This window comes from Neophocaena asiaeorientalis, unplaced genomic scaffold (genome assembly GCF_003031525.2).
Source record: "Neophocaena asiaeorientalis asiaeorientalis breed wild unplaced genomic scaffold, Neophocaena_asiaeorientalis_V1.1 scaffold226, whole genome shotgun sequence".
NCBI lineage: Eukaryota > Metazoa > Chordata > Mammalia > Artiodactyla > Phocoenidae > Neophocaena > Neophocaena asiaeorientalis.
Window position 1 is genome coordinate 11,088,669 of NW_020173037.1, and position 19,305 is coordinate 11,107,973.

General features: G+C 40.6%; 2 protein-coding genes across 4 annotated transcripts in view; one reads left to right on the top strand and one right to left on the bottom strand.

Annotated features, from left to right (window-relative positions):
• The window catches only part of ARMC1 (armadillo repeat containing 1), a 34,801-nt gene extending 32,246 nt beyond the window's left edge, over nucleotides 1-2,555 (bottom strand). Inside the window, exon 1 of the mRNA XM_024742658.1 lies at nucleotides 2,366-2,555. The gene's annotated coding sequence lies outside the window, so the exon portion shown is untranslated. The remainder of the gene's footprint in view (nucleotides 1-2,365) is intronic.
• Nucleotides 2,556-3,364: 809 nt separating this feature from the next.
• MTFR1 (mitochondrial fission regulator 1) overlaps nucleotides 3,365-19,305 on the top strand; it is a 78,474-nt gene continuing 62,533 nt past the window's right edge. The window contains exon 1 of one of the 3 annotated variants that reach the window (XM_024742577.1): nucleotides 3,365-3,438. The gene's annotated coding sequence lies outside the window, so the exon portion shown is untranslated. Of the gene's footprint in view, nucleotides 3,439-15,346; nucleotides 15,430-15,502; nucleotides 15,522-19,305 lie in introns of those variants that run through there. The other 2 variants (XM_024742576.1, XM_024742578.1) reach the window with 2 other exon arrangements.

Below are 19,305 nucleotides of genomic sequence, written 5' to 3' on the forward strand. Positions count from 1 at the left end.
GTGCTTCCACTGCAGGAGGCACAGGTTCGATTCCTAGTGGGGGAACTGAGATCCCTATGCCATGCAGCAGGGACAAAAAAAAAAAAAGAATATAAAGGTGTAAATACTTTCCACAAAGTAATGAGTTAGTTTAATGCTAATTTCAAAAACCATGCCAACTGGGGGAGGTGGGCTGGGAAATTATTCTGTAACTCCAGACAGCCTACTAAAGTTATTTGGGAGGAAAAAGGTAATAAAGCTGAAATGGTCTTCCCATATATTGAAATATACAAAGATATAAATAGTAAAGCAGTAGTACCGGGTGGGAGGTAGTTGAGAGACACTTCTCCCAGGAAAGCTGTTTATACAGTCCATCTAAGAAAGCAGGCTCTACGTGAATCAGACCCTGGCTCCACCACTTGGTAAGTGTGATTTTAGGCAGGTCACCTAAACTCTTTGTCTCAGTTTCTACATCTGTAAAATGGGATTAGTCATAGCAGCTATCAAATGGTATACTGTCCAGATGAAATAACAATACACGTAAAAGGCTTAGGTGACACATTCTAAGTGCTCAATAAATAATGGTTGCAAGTTACATGGGGTCAAAAATCAATGAAAAATAGTAAGATTATTCAATAAAGGGTATTGGAATAACTTCTAAGCAATTTAAAACCACTGCTAAGATCTTTAACTCGTAACACATGGGGGAAAAAAATCATATCCCAGATAAAATACTTTAAAAGTTAAATTTTTGAAGTTTTCAAGCAAGCATAAAATAAAGGACTCAGAGAAAACAAGGCTTCAACAGGATAGTATTTGGCAGATAATCTTCTCAAAATGAAAATATAGTTACTTCAGCAATTTTAAAAAGGATTTAACAAAAAAGCAATAGACTGAATACTGTACACAGAAATAAGACGCAAGGGTTTGCCTCTTAGGTGCTTCTATTATCAACATCCTGAATATTGCTGTTTACAAGCCAGTTTATGCATCATGAACTTTATGTGCTGTCACCAGCACAAATCCTGTCAAAAATGAAAACTGCAGAACCAATCACTGGCCCAAAGGTCCAAGAACCAAATACCCAGAGTAATGGCCTTTTGCTTACAACACTGGCCTTGAAACTGGAGCGCTCCATTCTCATCTAAGGAGTACTTAGAGAACCACTCAGTGGGAATGATTCTGAAAGTTACAGCCTTTCCTGTTCCTTTGAGATGAACAAAAGCCAAGAGTTAAAACTTCTAACCTTATCAGCCCATTCAGAAGGAGAGGGCTCAAATTAGGATCTGCCCAGGAAAATGTAGGGAATAACACAAGGTATACCTTTTACTTTCTCTTTTGTTTAGTTCAATTCGGGCAAACAAATCCTTATGACAATGAACGCACCCCAAACTTTAACAGGCACTCTGATCACCTAAAGGATCTTATTTTAAAAAGCCAATTCTAATTCAGTAGCTGGGGTGAGGTCTGAGAGTCTGCAGTTCCAACAAGCTCCCAGGTGAGGTCTATGCTGCCAGAATGACGCTTTAAAAAGCTAGGAGTTAAGTGATAGATGGGAGGCACCTGTAATTAGGTAGCTGCCTGATTTTCTTTCAGCCAAGATGTACGATTCAACTCAAAGAATTATTTAGCTCTCATATACAGAGTTTAATATAAATACACAGAGCTACACAACCACAACTTAAATCCATTTCAGTTAAGCGAGTTTTTTAAAAAATAACGTAAGCAGTGACATCAAATTTGGCTTGCCCTTTACTAGCAACTAACTCTTTGAGAAGTTGGGTTACCTCCTTTGAGCCTCAGCTTCCTCTCATAATAATCCTGAGTGGTTGTCAGGATCAAATAAGAACTTCAGATGGTGCTAACAGTACCAGCAATTAGCAAACAAGAACGATACTTGATCCTGTGGGAACCTCTATTTGGCCACGTGTTGGGGTACACACATAAGTACACTACCACGAAAGGAAGTGCTGTAGGCACAAACGCCCCCAAGAACTGTTTTTAAAATACAGAGATGTGAACGCTGGTCTCGCTTGAATGAAGCCGAACCCAACCATGTCCTTCTGCTCTTAGTAGACACGCAGGAGCATAAAGCTAATAGAAAGTTAGTAAACAACAACCTGGAGAGATGAAGAAGTGAGATGACACCCATTAATAATGTTAGGGTTTGTGAAAATCGGACGTGCAGGGGACGGGGAGAAAGTGAACAAAGCTAACATTTTCCCAAGACACGTGGGAGCAGAGCTTTAAAGCGCCTGGAGGGACGCACTGCCTCAAGGCAGGCAGCGCGCCCCGCCCAGGCCGACTGGCCGCCTGCGTGCAGGTGCCGCTTTCTGCGGCCTTCCCGGCTCCACCGCTTTGTCTGCCGTCGCTGGACCCTACTTACCGCTCCAGCGTTCTAGGAATCCGGAGCCTGCTGCAGCATCAGGGCCACACCTACGGATAACGTAGAGGAACCCAGCAGGCGCGGAGCGAGTCCCTCCTTTCGCAGACGCGGCCTCGGCGATGACAAACGACCCTACTGACTTTAGGAGCCAAAAAAACCTAGGACGCTGGCAGGGAAAGGCTTTACGGACTCTCCCCCATGACCCAGCCACCTCGGCCGGTTCTGCCCTCCCATTGGCTAATACCATTCCACAGAGTGTAAGACATCCAATCCACGAAGGCCTTCTTAGACTAAAGCGTTCATTGGTGAACAAGGGAAATGCTCGAAGCGTTGAACAGGAGGGTCTAGGGAGAACCCGGGAAGAGTGAATTGGACCAAACGACTCTCCGTCCATTAAGCGCTAAGCAATGGAACGTGGTTCCCTCTGAGAAGCCGCCGCGCTTTCCCGACTACAATTCCCAGCGTTCCTGCGGTAGAGGAACCTGTCCCCTGCGGCCTTCAGAAATTAAAGTTGAACGTAACTTCTCTAGCAACTCTTTCAGTTCCAATAGGGCAGCTTTGTAATATTTCACTGGCTTCTGTGAGTCTTAATTCAGAATCTTTTCAAATTTTTTTCTTTTTACTGAGGACAGTAGCACTGTCTTCGTAGAAGCGCGAAGGTAGCAAAGTACAGTTTTTTGTTTCTTTTAAATAGAAACTTCTTTTTGGAACTTTTTTTTTTGTAAGGAAAAAGAGCCTTATGATCAGGGAATTTTCTTAAACTCGTGAAGAAGTATTTTTAAAACATTGTCTTCTATTTAGTTTATCAAAGTAAGGGTTTAAATTCTTGTTCTATTCATGGCAGTCACTGAAGTTTTTGTTCTGTTTAGGTATACGTTTTATATTCTTTAATATATCTCTAAATGTAAGTATAATTTAAATCCCACAGGCCAGTCTGATTATAATTCTTCCGTTGCACTCAATAACCTCACTGAAAAAATTCTGAATTCTCTTTCACAGTTTGATTCTGCCACGTACTTCCTATATTAAAGTCCGAAGGAATTTGAGAGGCCTCTAATGGAGAAAGAGTGTGAGTGAGTATAAATATCCCCGGCTGTACAGTTGTCTCTCCTAATGTTTCTCCAATACTTTGATTCGTCTGTAAGTGAATTTAAAAACCAAACGGTTACTTCAGCCCAAATTCCTTTGCCTTCACTTGTTCTTCGTTATCCTTCTCTTCCTCCTAATAAGCTCAAGCAAAAAGGGGCAAAGTTGAGTAGAAAAGATCTCTTTCACACCGTTTGACCTATAGCAAAAACACATCTGGCTGGTTTCTACTTTCCAAAGTCACAAAAGAGAGTGGTAGTAAGTGAATATTGAATCTAAAATAAAAAGGAGAAGAGGGATGGTGCATGATGTCCAGTGATAGAAGCACCAGCCTCATTTGTAAAACTCAGCCAGACCAATTAACTGCTGGAACTGAAAAAAAAAAAAAAAGAAAGAAAGAAAGAAATAGGAAAAAAGGAATCGTAAATGTAGAAAACTGTAAAAAATATAAGAAGTACAAAGGGCAGTCAGGTTAAACATAGCCCATTTGACTGAGTAAATTAAACTTTGTTCAGTATTGTTATCAAAAACAATAACCCAGGGAAATAAACTTGCTATTTTTGCTGAGGTTAATTTCTATATTAGAAAAGGAAAAGTCGTTTGGGGTTTTCCCAACTAATTATTGATATAGGTTTTTGGCACCAGTCAGAATATATGTTCAATAGAGTTTTTGACTTTTAGAAGTTCACAATCTAAAGTTAAATATAGTCACACTTCCACATATATACAATGGAATATTACTCAGCCATAAAAAAAGAATGAAATAATACCATTTGCAGCAACATGGGTGGACCTGGAGATTACCGAACTAAGTGAAGTAAGTCAGAGAAAGACAAGTATCATGATATTGCTTATATACAGAATCTAAAAAAAAAAACAAAAGACAAATGAACTTATTTACAAAACAGAAACAAGACTCACAGACTTAGAGAATGAACTTACGGTTACCAGGGTGGAAGGGTGGGGGGAAGGGGTAGATTGGGAGTTTGGGATTGACATATCACATTGCTATACTTCAAATAGATAACCAGGGACTTCCCTGGTGGTGCAGTGGTTAAGACTCCACCTGCCAATGCAGGGGACATGGGTTCGAGCCCTGGTCTGGGAAGATCCCACATGCTGCGGAGCAACTAAGCCCGTGCACCACAACTACAGAGCCAGCACTCTAGAGCCCATGAGCCACAACTATTGAGCACACGTGCCACAACTACTGAAGCCCACACACTTAGAGCCCGTGTTCCACAGCAAGAGAAGCCACCGCAATGAGAAGCCCATGCACCACAACAAAGACCCAACACAGCCAAAATAAAATAAATAAATTTATTTTTTTAATTTTAAAAAATAGATAACCAACAAGGACCTACTGTAAAAAAATAATAATAAAAATATAAAATAATAAAGTAAAAAAATAAACATTTGTAGCTGGACATAAATAAATAAATGTAGTCACACTTCTGACTTTACAGTATCAAAAAGACCAATTCTTCCTAGCAAACTGCCATTACAGAGAGTAGGTGACTGACATTAAAAAGCAGGGAATGTTAGGGAAGGTGGGAGGGAGGGAGACACAAGAGGGAAGAGATATGGGAACATATGTATATGTATAACTGATTCACTTTGTTATAAAGCAGAAACTAACACACCATTGTAAAGCAATTATACTCCAATAAAGATGTAAAAAAAAAAAAAGCAGGGAATGCATTCACAAAAAATAATTACCAGTTTCATAAGCACTATGGATTGTAAGCCACAGGAAAGTCTTTTAAGGTTTTAAGAATTTATATCCCCATATTAAAAATGTATGAACTCAACACCAGTGAAGTTATACTACCTGCCATTGTGAGTCATTGCTTGTGTTTAACCTCAGGCAGGACACAGCTGGAATGTCAAGTTTCTCAATGGCTGTGTTGCTTAAGACACATGAATCACCTAATGGCAGTTTTATTAATTCAATTATTTAACAAACATTTTTGGAACACATACAATGTGCTAGAGACAGTCTTAGCAGTGGGTTCAACGATGAGGAAGAATATAATCACTGCCCTCAAAGAGCTCATGGTCTAGTGCAGTGGTTTCTAAAACTTTTTGATCAAGCATCCCTTTCAGCTTAAAAAAATTTTTCTGAGCACATAGCTCTGATATATGTATATGTATTTATTTATTCACAGATGCTATACATATACTGATGTAGACTTTAAAATATGTCAAAATAGAAAATTTTAAAGGATGAGAAATAATTATAAATAGAAGCACTGAATATAAAATTGTATCCATTATTACCTCATTTACCAAAATATTAAATTCCAGGTGGATTAAACACTCAAGCGTAAAAAATAAAATATTAAAAATCCTTTAGGGGGGCTTCCCTGGTGGTGCAGTGGTTGAGAGTCTGCCTGCCGAGGCAGGGGACGCGGGTTCGTGCCCCGGTCTGGGAGGATCCCACATGCCACGGAACGGCTGGGCCCTTGAGCCATGGCCGCTGAGCCTGCGCGTCTGGAGCCTGTGCTCCACAACGGGAGAGGCCACAGCAGTGAGAGGCCCGCGTAACGCAAAAAAAAAAAAAAATCCTTTAGGAAAATTTCAGAGACTACAGCAAAGAAGTAGGGGAGACCTTAAACGAAAGTGGGAACCAAGAAATTTTTATAAAAAAGAAGAAATGGTCATATTTGATTTGTTTTAAAAAAACATTTTTTTTGGTATGGAAAAAAGATACATAAGCAATGTCAATGATAATAGATTTGGGGGTAAATTTGCAACTCGGTGGGCAGATAGTAACATTCAAAAATTGATTACAAATTGGAAGTTCCCTGGCCATCCAGTGGTTAGGACTTGGTGCTTTCACTACCCTGGCCCAGGTTCAACCCCTGGTGGGGGAACTAAGATCCCACAAGCCACTAGGCCAAAAAAAAAAAAAATTGATTACAAGTTGTCAAGGGCGTAAATAACCCTATGGAAATTGGGTTAAGAATATAAATTGGTATTTAATCAAGAGAAAATCCATATGGCCAATAAACAAGAAAAGACATTTAAATTCACTTGTAATAAGGGAATGCAAATTAATATAACAATGGGAATAATCACTTGATGCTGATCAGGCTAACAAAAATCAAAATAACACAAATTTGCTGGTGGGGATACTGGGTAGGAAGAGGACTCTCAGGTAATGCTGTGAAAATGTAAATTATTACAGCATTTTAGAACACAATCTAGAAAAATCTGTTATTAAAAATAATTCATATTTGATACAGCAATTCATTTCTCAAGAATCTAAACCACAGAAACAAAAAGCACCGGTATATAAAGACAGTAAGAACAAAGATGTTTATTGCAGCATTGTTCATGTTGGAACAACAACAACAAAAAAACCCTGAAACAACACCAACAACATCCAACATCAAATGAATGCATATCAATAGTGGAATGTTTTAGTAAATGATGGTATAGCTAAAAAACGTGGACCATTATGAAAACTATATTAAAAGTCATTAAGAAAAGGAAATTAGAGCTCTAGGAAGAGACACAATGTTTAGTAATAAAAGTAAGATGCTTAAAATTATATGTCGTATGATCTGATTTTTGAAAACAATAACAAATATCCTACACATGTTTATATATCTTTATATGTTATTGTGTGAGCATGGAAAATATAGAGAGATATAATCTAGGTTTTCATCATATATTACATGAATAAATAGCGTAGGATCTGGGGGACTAGGAACCCACCACACCAAGAAAAGCCAAAAATAAATAAAGTAACTTTGGGAATTCCCTGGAGGTTCAGTGGTTAGGACTCTGCGCTTTCACTGCAGGGGGCCCGAGTTAGATCCCTGGTCCTAGGAAAATAGGTTGCCACGCGACACGGCCAAAAAATTAAAAAATAATAAGGTAACTTTACTAGGGGGTTGTAAATGTAGTTTTATATATAATGCATAAATTTGCATTAAGTAAAATCATATATGTAATAAAGTGTATCTGTGTGTTAGGTTAAAAGGCAAAAGGGTATTTAGCAGTTCCAAGGAGTTATTGTACTTTTGTAAGTATGAGAGTGACAAACTGGGGGTCACCAAACAGTCTGAGGAAGATACATAGGAGGCGGGAGGCTGGTGGGGCAACCAGTGAGCCCTACTTAGTGCCTCAGTGTCTGTAGGACCTAATTCAAAAAAGCTACATGGTGCCGTATGGTTCAGACAAATCTGAGTTTGACTACTTGCTGGCTGTATGACTTTGTACTAGTAGTCACTGCTGCTGAGGACCTCAGTCTCTTCTAAAAAACAGAGATCATGGCACCTGCCTTCCAAGATTGCTGTGGAAATTAGTTAAAATAGTGTAAGTGAGAGCACCCACAGCAGTATCTAGAAGATGTTCCATAAATGTACATTTAGTGCCATGTCTCTCTGTAAAAAATCTGCTATCTAGAAAAGATCTGATGAAAGCTAATTTATAATGATAAAATTCAAGAGTGCTTGAATACTGGGGGGAAAAAAAAGAAATGTCACTGGTTACCTTTAGAGAATTTGAAGGAACCAACTCATTTTTCTGAAAACTGCTAAATAAAGAGAGAATCAAACCAAGCATTAAATTTGCCTTTCTTAAATGTACTACACTTCAGTGTAACAAAATTGTTGACATGAGATTATTCTGAAAACTGGTAGCTATTAAGAAACAAGCATCAACCTGCTTTCCTTTACAAACATGCCTCAAGGTAACCAATTAGCTAACAAATGAAAAGGGATGATAACACATCCCTTTGTGTTACTGTTCTGCAAACCATAATCAGATCACGGATCTAGGCAGTGATCATCAATAGCTGTTAACGTTACAAAAAGAAGCACATGAACATTATGTAGCTTCTGATGCAAGAATACACCACCACATATGAAGTATTCTTGCCAAAAAATGGAGCCTGAATCAGATCAAGCCTTTATATCTAATCAGCAGTTTACAGAAAATAAAAGAAGACAAAGGAATTGTTAAATGTCGCCATAGGAATGCAATCAGCAGAGTCCTGAATGTGGGAAATTTCTATGGGACAAAATTCTCAGTTTCTTCACTAAAACAAAACAAGAAATAGTGGGGTGTCGGGGGTGGGGTGGGGGGCGTGCTATGTAGATTAAAACAGATTTCAGCAACTATCCACAAAATGTAATGCGTGGCTTTGTTTAACATTCCAATTCAAAGAAACCAACAATAAAAAAAAATTAAAAATAAATGAGACAACCAGGTAAATGTACACACTGAATTGATGACATTAAGAAATAATTATTAATGTTCCAAGCCTGATAATAGTATAGATATGTTTTTCAAAAGACTCCTTCCTGGCTCTTTCGCTGCCAGGGGCCCAGGTTCAACCCCTGGTCAGGGAACTAAGATTCCGCAAGCCACATGGCATGGCCAAAAAAAAAAATAAAAAACAAACAAAAATAAAATAAAAAGACTCCTTATCTTTTAGGGATACACACAGAAATATTTATGTTTGAAATGACATGCCTGAGATTAGCTTCAAGAGAATCAAAGAGTTTGCTTGTATGAGGCCTTGTGGTTTATTCCCTGGCATCACCTCTAAACAAGAAACAACAAAAAGAGTCAAAGAGGCCAAGAAAGAGCAAAGGTGAAACCAGTAGGAATAGGTGGCTGGTTGTTGAAGCTGTGTGATGGATATATGAGGATTCATTGTACTGTGCTTTTTACTTTTGTGTACGTTTAACATTTTCCAGAATTACAATTTTTTTAAATAAATAAATGTATTTATTTTTGGCTGCGTTGGGTCTTCGTTTCTTCGTGTGGGCTTTCTCTAGTTGCAGTGGGCAGGGGCTACTCTTTGTTGTGGAGCATGGGCTTCTCATTGCAGTGGCTTCTCTTGTTGTGGAGCACAGGCTCTAGGTGCACAGGCTTCAGTAGTTGTGGCATACGGGCTTCAGTAGTTGTGGCTTGTGGGCTCTAGAGCGCAGGCTCTGTAGTTGTGGCACACGGGCTTAGTTGCTCTGCAGCATGTGGGATCTTCCCGGACCAGGGCTCGAACCCGTGTCCCCTGCATTGGCAGGTGGATTCTTAACCACTGCCCCACCAGGGAAGTCCTTGCAGGCGGATTCTTAACCACTGTGCCACCAGGGAAGTCCCCAGAATTACAGTTTTAAAAACAAAACCATTTAAAAACATAAATAAGAGCTCTGTGGGTCAGTGTCTATCCCAAAATCTGGTTTACAGAAGGAAATATCACAATCTCTGGAATGCAGTGACCTTTTGACCTATTTGGATATACATCTTTAAGGATTTACTGTACATCAGATCGCTTTGTACACTGATCTGAGAAAAATAGTTTCAAGGCTTAGAACTACCAAATTTATCCAATAGTACATGATTAAATCACAATAGCTTAACAAATTCTTCATTGGACACTGTGGTAAAACACATTCGTTTATACTGAGATTTACATGACTGAAGCAGATTTAAACATTATTCTCTCTTAACAATACCTGCCTTGAAGCCAATAGCCCTGAACTATTAGGCATTAACCGGCATCTTCTGACTGTCCCCTAATGTGAGATCATGTTGGCCCACCAGTTAGCTCTGACCAGTAGTCCTGCAGCTTCATCTCTCCTACACATCCAGCCTCCCTTTGTCTTAAAGTGTCCCTCACATGGGTACTTCACTGTCCTACCCAGTGGTCTTTTACCAGCTAGGTTTTCCTAGATTCTAACTCAGGACCTCTTGAGGCCCATTTCAGTGTGATATATTTTTTATAGACGGGCATTAAGAGCTGTCAAAAATCAGAACTAGAGAAAGGGTCTCGATTTCCAAATAGGGCTGTCCTTAAACCTAATATGAGAAACAGACTGATGGACATATTTGGACATTTGTCTGTCCCTTACTTTACTAATATCAGGGTCACAATCATATGAACTGTTTGTCCTTCATGGTTATTATTAATTGGGCCCTTGTGATAAGGCATGCATTGCCCTTAGTATTTTATAAATGTTACACAATCAGTCTTCAGGGCTACCCTTTGAGGGTGACTATTTTCCCCACTGTCAGGAGATTGAGGTCAGGAAATTGAGACCTGCGGAGACTTACAGTTGGTAAGTGCAGAGGCGTATTTGAATATAGGTCTGTCGGACTTAGAAGCCCACAGTCTTTCTACAATAGAATTCTGCCTATCAACCAAAATGAACAAGTGGGAATCTAACCTCTTGTTAAATCTCTGCGAGGAAACTGGCCCACAACTGGCCTTGGTCACCTTTCTATTGCCTAATATACACTTAATAATGATAAATCTCTTTGCCTAAATAACAGCATTATAATCGTTTAATTTCCTGTTAGGAATCTGGAGGCATATAAAGGTCAAGGGACTTTTTCAAGCCTGTATGTTGAGTAAGAGAGAACTCTGCTGTTTTTTTCTCCCCTATATAATAAATACTTCAACTAGCAGATGAAATTTCAGTTGTTCTGGATTCTGCCAAGAAAGCTAAGCCATTAATTTGGGTAAAGAATTCCAGGATCAGATACACTAAAAAGAAAAGTCTATTGTCTTCTAAAATCCCCAAATGGATTGCCCTGTAACCTTCTACATTTTAAGAATTAGCTATACAGAACAACCACCTAAGTTTCTGGGAAGGAGCCTGGGTATATGTATTTATTTTTTACTTTGTAATTTATTTAATTTTATTATACAAGTTAACACATATTAAATATGCAAAAGTTATTGAAATACAGAAAAGAATACAGAAAAGTAAAACCATAATTCTACCACCCAGAGAGGAACACTATTGACATTTTGTTATATATATCCTTCCAAAGAGTTTTCTATGCATATTCAATATATTCGTATTTGCTTTTTAAATCAATATGGAATCATATTTTATACATTTTTAATTAATCATGGCTCTCTATGGGTAAAGGTATTTTTAAACAAATTCCAAAGTGAAATTTAAGAACCACTGATCTTATGGAGTCAGAAATTGTATTAGTTATCTATTGCTTCCTAACAAATTACTCCAAAACATAGCAACTTAACACAATAATCATTTATTATCTCATAGTTTCTGTGCATGAAGAATCCATGTGTGGCTTAGCTGGATGTTTCTTGGCTCAGGGTCTCTCTCAAAGCTGCAATCAAGGTGTCAGTGGGGCTGCAATCATTTCCAGGCTCAAGTGGGAGAGAATCTTTTTCCAAGTTCACTCATACGGCTGTTAGCAGGATTCAGTTTCTTATAGGCTGATGTACAGATGGTCAGAGGCCTCCCTCAGTTTTTTGCCATGTGGACCTCTCCATAGGACAGTTCACATCATGGTGGATGGCTTCTCAGAGTGAATGAAGGAGAGACCAGGAGAGAGCAAGCAAGATGGAAGCTACAGTCTTTTTGTAACCTAATCTTGGAAGTGACGTCCCATCTTTCTTGCTGTAGTCTATTCGTTAGAAGGGAGTCACTAGGTCCAATCCACCCTAGAGGAGAGGAAATTACACAAGAGCATGAATACCAGGCAGAGATCTTTGGGGGCCCTTTTAGAGGCTGCCTATCACAGGGATATAAACAAAGAATTAAAAAACAAGGCAGCAATATATGTGCACCAGGAGAGGTTAGATTCAATGATATCCCAGGAGCAACTAGTACACCCAATATCTAGATTTTGATTTCTAAATACCATTCCAGGACTCCTTGAAGAAATGGAGAAATGGCTGACTCTAATGCTGGGGCAAGAAAAGTACAAGATCAGCCTGGAGCCTCTTGTAGTTCAAGAAAAAAGATGATGATCAAAAAGCAAAAAAGGGGCTTCCCTGGTGGCGTGGTTGGGAGTCTGCCTGCCAAGGCAGGGGGATGCGGGTTCATGCCCCGGTCCGGGAGAATCCCACATGCCGCGGAGCGGCTGGGCCCGTGAGCCGTGGCCGCTGGGCCTGTGCGTCCGGAGCCTGTGCTTCGTGACGGGGGAGGCCACGGCAGTGGGAGGCCCGCGTACTGCAAAAAAAAAAAAAAAAAAGCAAAAAAGGAGGGACTTCCCTGGCGGTCCAGTGGTTAAGACTCCGTGCTCCCAATGCAGGAGCAGTTCGATTCCTGGTTGGGGAACTAAGATCCCACATGACGCACAGCACAGCAATAAATAAATAAAAATAAATAAAATTTAAAAAAGCAAAAACGGCACATGAGCCAACCTAAGAGAGCTTCCAATGGTCACACTAGAACAATTTGAGCAACAAAATAAAAATCATATATAGAATATAAAATGAAGTATAAAATAAATATACATGCATATTTATAAACAAATTATTGAATACAAATAAATAAATGGGGGGTGGGGAGAGAGATGAATCTTCTTTACAGAAGAATTCCAAATAATTTGTATAGATATTCTACTCCAAGGGGTGAAGCTTAATCTCTTACTGTCCTTCAGTGTGGGCTGGATTTAGTGACTTGCTTCCAGAGAATAGGGAAAGAGGGGAAAAATGCCCCTTTACAGTGAAGAAGCTAGCAAACACTACCATGGTCCAGGTGATTGGGGTTAACATCAGCAGTAATTAAGTCATCATGTACCCCGATATGATGTGCTGAGAAGGGCATTCCACCCATATGGTATTTTTCCCAAAATTTATAATCCCAGTCTAATCATGAGAAAAAAAATCTGACAAATTCAAATTGAGGAACACTATACAAAATACCTGACCAGACCTCTCAAGACTGTCGTGGTCACATCAAAGTTATGAAAAACAAGGAAAGACTGAAAAACTCTGACAGACCAGAGCAGTCTAAAAAGACATGATGACTAAATGCAGTGTGGCACCTTGGATTCAATTCTGGAACAGAAAAAGGATTAGTAAAAACTGAGTTAAGTCTGGAATTTGTACCAGTGTTGGCTCCTTAGTTTTATAAATGTATTATGATAATGTAAGACGTTAGCATTAGGGGAAACTGGGTGAGGAGTACACAGGAACTTTTTGTACTCTTTGCAAACTTTTCTGTAAATCTAAAGTTATTCCAAAATAAAGTTTATTAAAAACAGAAAGTAAAGCATCCTACTTATAATTTTTTTTTTTTTTTTTTTTTTTTTTTTGCGGTACGCGGGCCTCTCACTGTTGTGGCCTCTCCCGTTGTGGAACACAGGCTCCGGACGCGCAGGCTCAGCAGCCATGGCTCACGGGCCCAGCCGCTCCGCGGCATGTGGGATCTTCGCGGACCGGGACACGAACCCGTGTCCCCTGCATCGGCAGGTGGACTCTCAACCAATGCGCCACCAGGGAAGCCCCCTACTTATAATTTAAAAAGTGTGATGACTGGAAGATTTCCCCCTAGGTTAGCTTCTGGCTGAGCACATTTCAAACTCTCTCTTCCACCAGCTAAATGCTTCTAGTGCTAGGTGCCACGGGACACATCCATTTGTGAGATGGAATAAAGCACGGCTAGGAGTATTCCTGGAAGCCATTCCAACACCGGGAGAGTCAGCAATAACTTAGGGAAGTAGCTCAAATTCATCTCAACTCTTTTTCCCTCACCCAGATTCCCCAAATGCCCACGGCCACTCCAGCGTACCTAGGATGAAGGGAAATGTGAAGGAAAGGAAATTGGAACGGAAAAAAGCCTTAACCAATCCCTGTTGAGGAGAGCTTTAAGACATCTTCCTTTTAAAAAGAGTCGAAAGCTACATGTGATAAGGTGAACTCGGTGCTAGGGGCCCACCTTGGGCCTTGGAAAGACCTGTTGCAAGTCCTGGGGCCCGCGCAGAAGCTTCATTAGCTTAGCAGAGCTCCACCCTGGGAAGATCTCAGGAGAAACAGGTGAACTTTGTCAGAAATGCCGCCATGCTTTGCCCCGCCCCTTTAGCTCAGGAGATGCTGCTCTTTCATCCCAGCCCAAGCATTAACTCCTTCCGGATGTGCTGAGAACCCGGGGCAGGCGTAGGCAGGTCTCCCAGGCCCCTCCATGTCTCCATTATAACATTTGGTTATATAAATTAAGTTTGTTGTTATCCTGTAGGCTCACTGAGGGCGTGGTTCAAAGCTTTTTTAAAATCTTCGTACTGTCATAGTGGGCCCCAACAAGCCCTTGTTGAGTAAATGAATTAATGCTCTTGCTGAAGGAGGGAAGCCCTTGCCAGGGAGAGACTGGGGGTCCCAGGATAAGAACATCGGCGCTACGCTGTCTGCAGACTGACCTCTGGGATCAATTACAATGGGAGGGTAAGAGATGCAGCTAATCAAGCCAATAAGCAACAGCCTCTTGAAAGGCCATACAGAAATAGGTTTCTCATTCTACCTGTGAATCTTTTATCAGTACTACACACGTTACCATGCTTAATATATTGTTAGCTATAAATGTAATAATCATATTTTCATGACAGAATGATTTGCAATCCAGAGTGTCCTAGGATATTAAGCTCTTAAAAACCATGTGTCCCAGCTATTAAACAGATGCTGGAACTGAAGACTCAGTAAAGTAAAATCGTCATCCATCAGGCACTTTGTACAACCCCACACCCTCACTCTCTCTAAAGACAAACACACCGGGGATACAAAGTCTGTAAAAGGCAGCAGAAGATAAGCCGGGTGAGCACAAGTCCCTACAGCGCGGGATGAAAAAGCTCCACACTGGTTAGCTTAACAAGGGCTTAAGATTCACAGCTTCTTTCAAGGTAATGCACACTTGCGGCTACATTCATCATGTGATTCTCCCTGGACGCCTAGATCTTCAGGTTTACAAGGCACTTCCCAGGGCAGGGAAGTGAAAACGAAAAGCAAGGTGCACGAGCAAGCGCACGCCCCAGCCGAGCCCAGCGCGTGCGCACACTGCGAAGGGCCTCTCCAGGCGCTTCCGGCGGTCGTCTAGCTTTCCGCTCCCGCTCTCAGTGCCCGCCTCAAGGCCGGAGGAAACCGCTGATTGGTCAGCCTGGTCCGGGCTCGGGGCGGAGGTCGGGTGATTGGCAGCAACGCCCCGGGTCAGCCAAGCTGGAAGCCGGAGTTGCTGTGAGGGGTGCGTGGCTGCTGCGCGGCTGAGGTAAAGTGGGGCTAGCGACTCTGGAAAGCGGTCGGCGTGGGGTCGAGGAGGCGCCCCCGGGCCAGACGGCGGTGGGAAACCCTGGTGACAGGGTAGGCGCTGAAGGAGCCGGGCTCGGGCTTGCGGGGAGGCCGGCGGGCTCCGCGGACCGGTTGGGTGTCTGTGCCGCTGCTGGAGGGAGGCGGAGAGGATCTGGGGCAGCCAGGTGGCTGAGGACCCGGGTGGGGCTGGAGCTTAGGCGGAGCAGAGGGAATTTGGCCGACTTGCCCCGAAGGCTGGCACTCACCCACCCCGCAGCTGCGCCCCCCCGTCCCCGGGCTTTGGGCGGTCGTCCGGAGCCCGCAGTTGGCCCGCCGGCCGTCTGGAAGGCCCTTGGCTGCGGTTCCCGTGGGTGTTGCTCTTTCCCGGGACCGGCGGCCGGACTTGGCGGGCGCACCTCCCGGCCAGGCCTCGGGGATTCGGAGGGAGGAGCACGCCTACCGGGCGGCCGGGGAGATTCAACCAGCTTTCCCTGACTGGCGTTACCGTTGACTTTCCGCCGCTCAGGACTTTCCCAATGTCTTCCTGACCAGGACCAGGATTTGCATTAAGCCCCAAGGGGAAAAAACAAAAATCGACCTTTGGACATTTAAAAACACATTTTTTTATGGAAATCTGCAAACTCTACAGAGGTCGAGAGAATAGTGTGAAGAACTCGGTGTACCCATCACTCAATTTAACCAATTCAACAAGTATCATTACATGGCCAGACTTGCTCCCTCTCCCCGGTTTATTTTGAAGTGTATGCCAGACATATTTCATCTCTTTTACATATTTCTCATGATCAGTAATCATACTTTTCCAGTCATTTGCTTTCTAGAGAGGTTGAGTTCAGTGAGGCACACTTGAAGGCGTAGACAGCGTTAATTTAGTTTGCGCTGCAAGAATGTGGGCAGTTCTCTGACGGTGCAGTTTCGTTACCTGGTGCTCAGCTTTTCAGAATCACTGAAAACAAAGGTTTTCAAATAATCTAGTTTTGTCTGTAGCTTTACTGCTTTTGAGTAGCATTATGTATTGATTATTTATTAAAATCTTTTTTGTATTGATAATTTATATTTACCGAGGTTTTGATATGTATGAAGCACTGTGAAATTGTTTCCACCTATTCATTTAACTTTTACAACAGCTGTGTGAAGTAGGTATTATCCCATTTTACAGGTGAGGGGAAAAGAGGCTTAGAGAGGTTAAGCAATTTGCCTGTGATCACACTGATGTAAGGGGCAGGGGGCTGAAATTTAGGATGCTGACCCTGGTCACTGCAAAGTTCTTGCTCTTTTAACCATAATTGAATGTCCTAAGAATTGTGGAGTAAATTAACTGCTGTGGGAAATTCTGTTGAGCTACAAATCCATAATGGGGGGAGAAAAAAAACCCCTGGGTATTTATGCGTACAGTAGTAAGCTAGGTATTTTTGTTTCTTTGAAACAATAAAAGGTTAATACAATTGAATTTAAAGTTATGAGCAAAGTATATAAGTGTAGTTCAGTAAATAGAATTTAAAACATTTATTTTATAGAATATGTCCAGTTAAAGAGGAAGGGAAAAGGGAAAAAAAAATATGTATCAATGAATAATCGCTACCTCTTTCGGCACTTAGCATATACTGGCAATGTATACTGGATACTTTAATCTGTAGCCCTCATCTTTTCTATCTTATATTACTTCTTAGAGAGCATCTTCATCTTCATCCAAGTAGTTTTAGAGGAGTAAGGTCTAGAAAGAGACAGCTGGACTTGTTCGGAGGACAGCAGAGAAGACCTGTTAAACTGGAGTTTAGGATTCCTACTGTAGGGGACTAGTTCAAAAGTCTAGAAGTAAGGTTAGACTCACACATGGAGGAACTTGAGTGCCAAGTTGAAGGAGTTTGAATTTGAGCAAAGAAGTGACATGATCACAGTCTCATAAGAAGATAGTGAGCTGGCCCTGTCAAAAATGGCTGCACCTGAGATGTGAAACAATTAGTGAATTAACCTGGTGGAAATAGAAGTTGGTAACTGGTGAACGTATGGATATAAGGAAAGGAGTGGAGGAAAAAAAAATACTCTGAAGGAGAGGAAGAGGGACTTCGCTGGCCGTCCAGTGGTTTAGACTCCGCACTCCCAGTGCAGGGTACAGGGGTTCCATCCCTGGTCAGGAACTAAGTTCGTACATGCCCAGTGGTGCAGACATTTAAAAAAAAGAGAGGGGAAGAGACAGCATGGCACAGTGGTGCAGCAGGTTCTGAAGTGCTGATAAACTTCAGTTTCTACCCCTTTGTTTTCTTGGGCAGTCTTGGTGATGAGTGTTATTCCTATATAGCTGCTTTTTGAAATGTTAACTACTCAGCTGTTCATCTGTTCTTTTATGTTTATTTACTGTTGATACAACTTACACAATTTAGGTAAGCAACAAAAAGTGATACTGTAATCTCACCGTGTAATGATGCAGAAGTGCATAAATATAAAGAAGAAAAGGTAGAGAATTCCCTCACCAGGCCTCAGACACAAGCAGTGTTAAGCTTTGGTATCTTTTCACATCTTTCTTTTGTGTACATGTGTACATAAAATATCTGTTTCACCACTATTTCTATGCTTTGTTTTATATTTTAAAAACAGAATCACATATGTGTTAGTCATTTAAATTTTTATCATGAAATCCTTTCATGTATAGCTTTTTGTTTTAATGGCCATAAACTTAGAATAAGTATGTTGAATATAACTATTTCCTTATTGATGGACATTTAGTTTGCCTCTAGAGTTTCTCTTTTACAACTGATACTTCAGTAACTACCCTTACTAGCTTTTAAAAACTGAACACCTTTCTTGAAACTAACACAACATTGTAAATTAACTATACTTGAATTAAAAAAAATAAAAAGTATTGTTAAAATTTGAAAAAAAGTGAACACCTTTACTTATGAAGGTATAATTTACTGAATTTTTCCATAAGGGAATTTTTTAATACACATAATATGTAGGGGACAGTAATTATTACACAACTTATCAAAATCACGTTTATAGTGAATTTTCATCAATTTGCTTGGCCCAAGGAAGCACTTTTAGTTAGTGAAAAATATTATTGACTTCCAAGTAGTGTGAGTATTTTTTTCTACTGATGTCCAGGACCACTTAAGATATTTGAGCAGTCTTTTCGAAAGATTGTTTTAAAATTGATGCCAGGATACTTAATTCATTTGCATGGGAATACTTAAAATAATACTTAAAGGAAATTCCTATCTCATTCACAGGAGGGTTATATGTCAGAGATCCTCACATGAAAATGGCACATCTTTAGTTCAAATGGAAATATAAAGCTACCTCTAACTTCTTTTATAGCATACGGAGAGAAAGTTAACTTCTAAAAATGTTACAGAAAATGTCCTTTAGAAGTTTAGTTTCATATCTATAGCCCATTAACTTGAAAGAATTTTCATCAAGTTTTAATTAGGTTATGTTCTTAGGTTTCTTATCTAAACAGCTTTTTCTTTTGTTTTTGAGAGATGTAGTACAGGTCATGAGATGTATTAATTTGTGGACTGAAAAAAGTTAAACTTATTATATGTCAGACTCTGTGCTAGGTACTGGGAATGTAGCAGTGTACTTAATTTGTATGAATAGTATAGAATATTAATTCAGAATATTGCCAGTAAATTGTACCCATAGGTTGAGTACTATGTCAATGTTTTATAGTGTGGTAAGTGTTCTGACTTAAAGTCTCAGCCCAGACTGACTTGAAGTATAGCAGTGGTCACTAGACTTGAATTTCAAGTTTAATTTCCAGAAAGGGTACGGCTTTGACAACTTTTTTTTTTTTTTTTTTTTTTTGTTTTTCGGGGGCCTCTCCCTTTTCTGCTCTCTC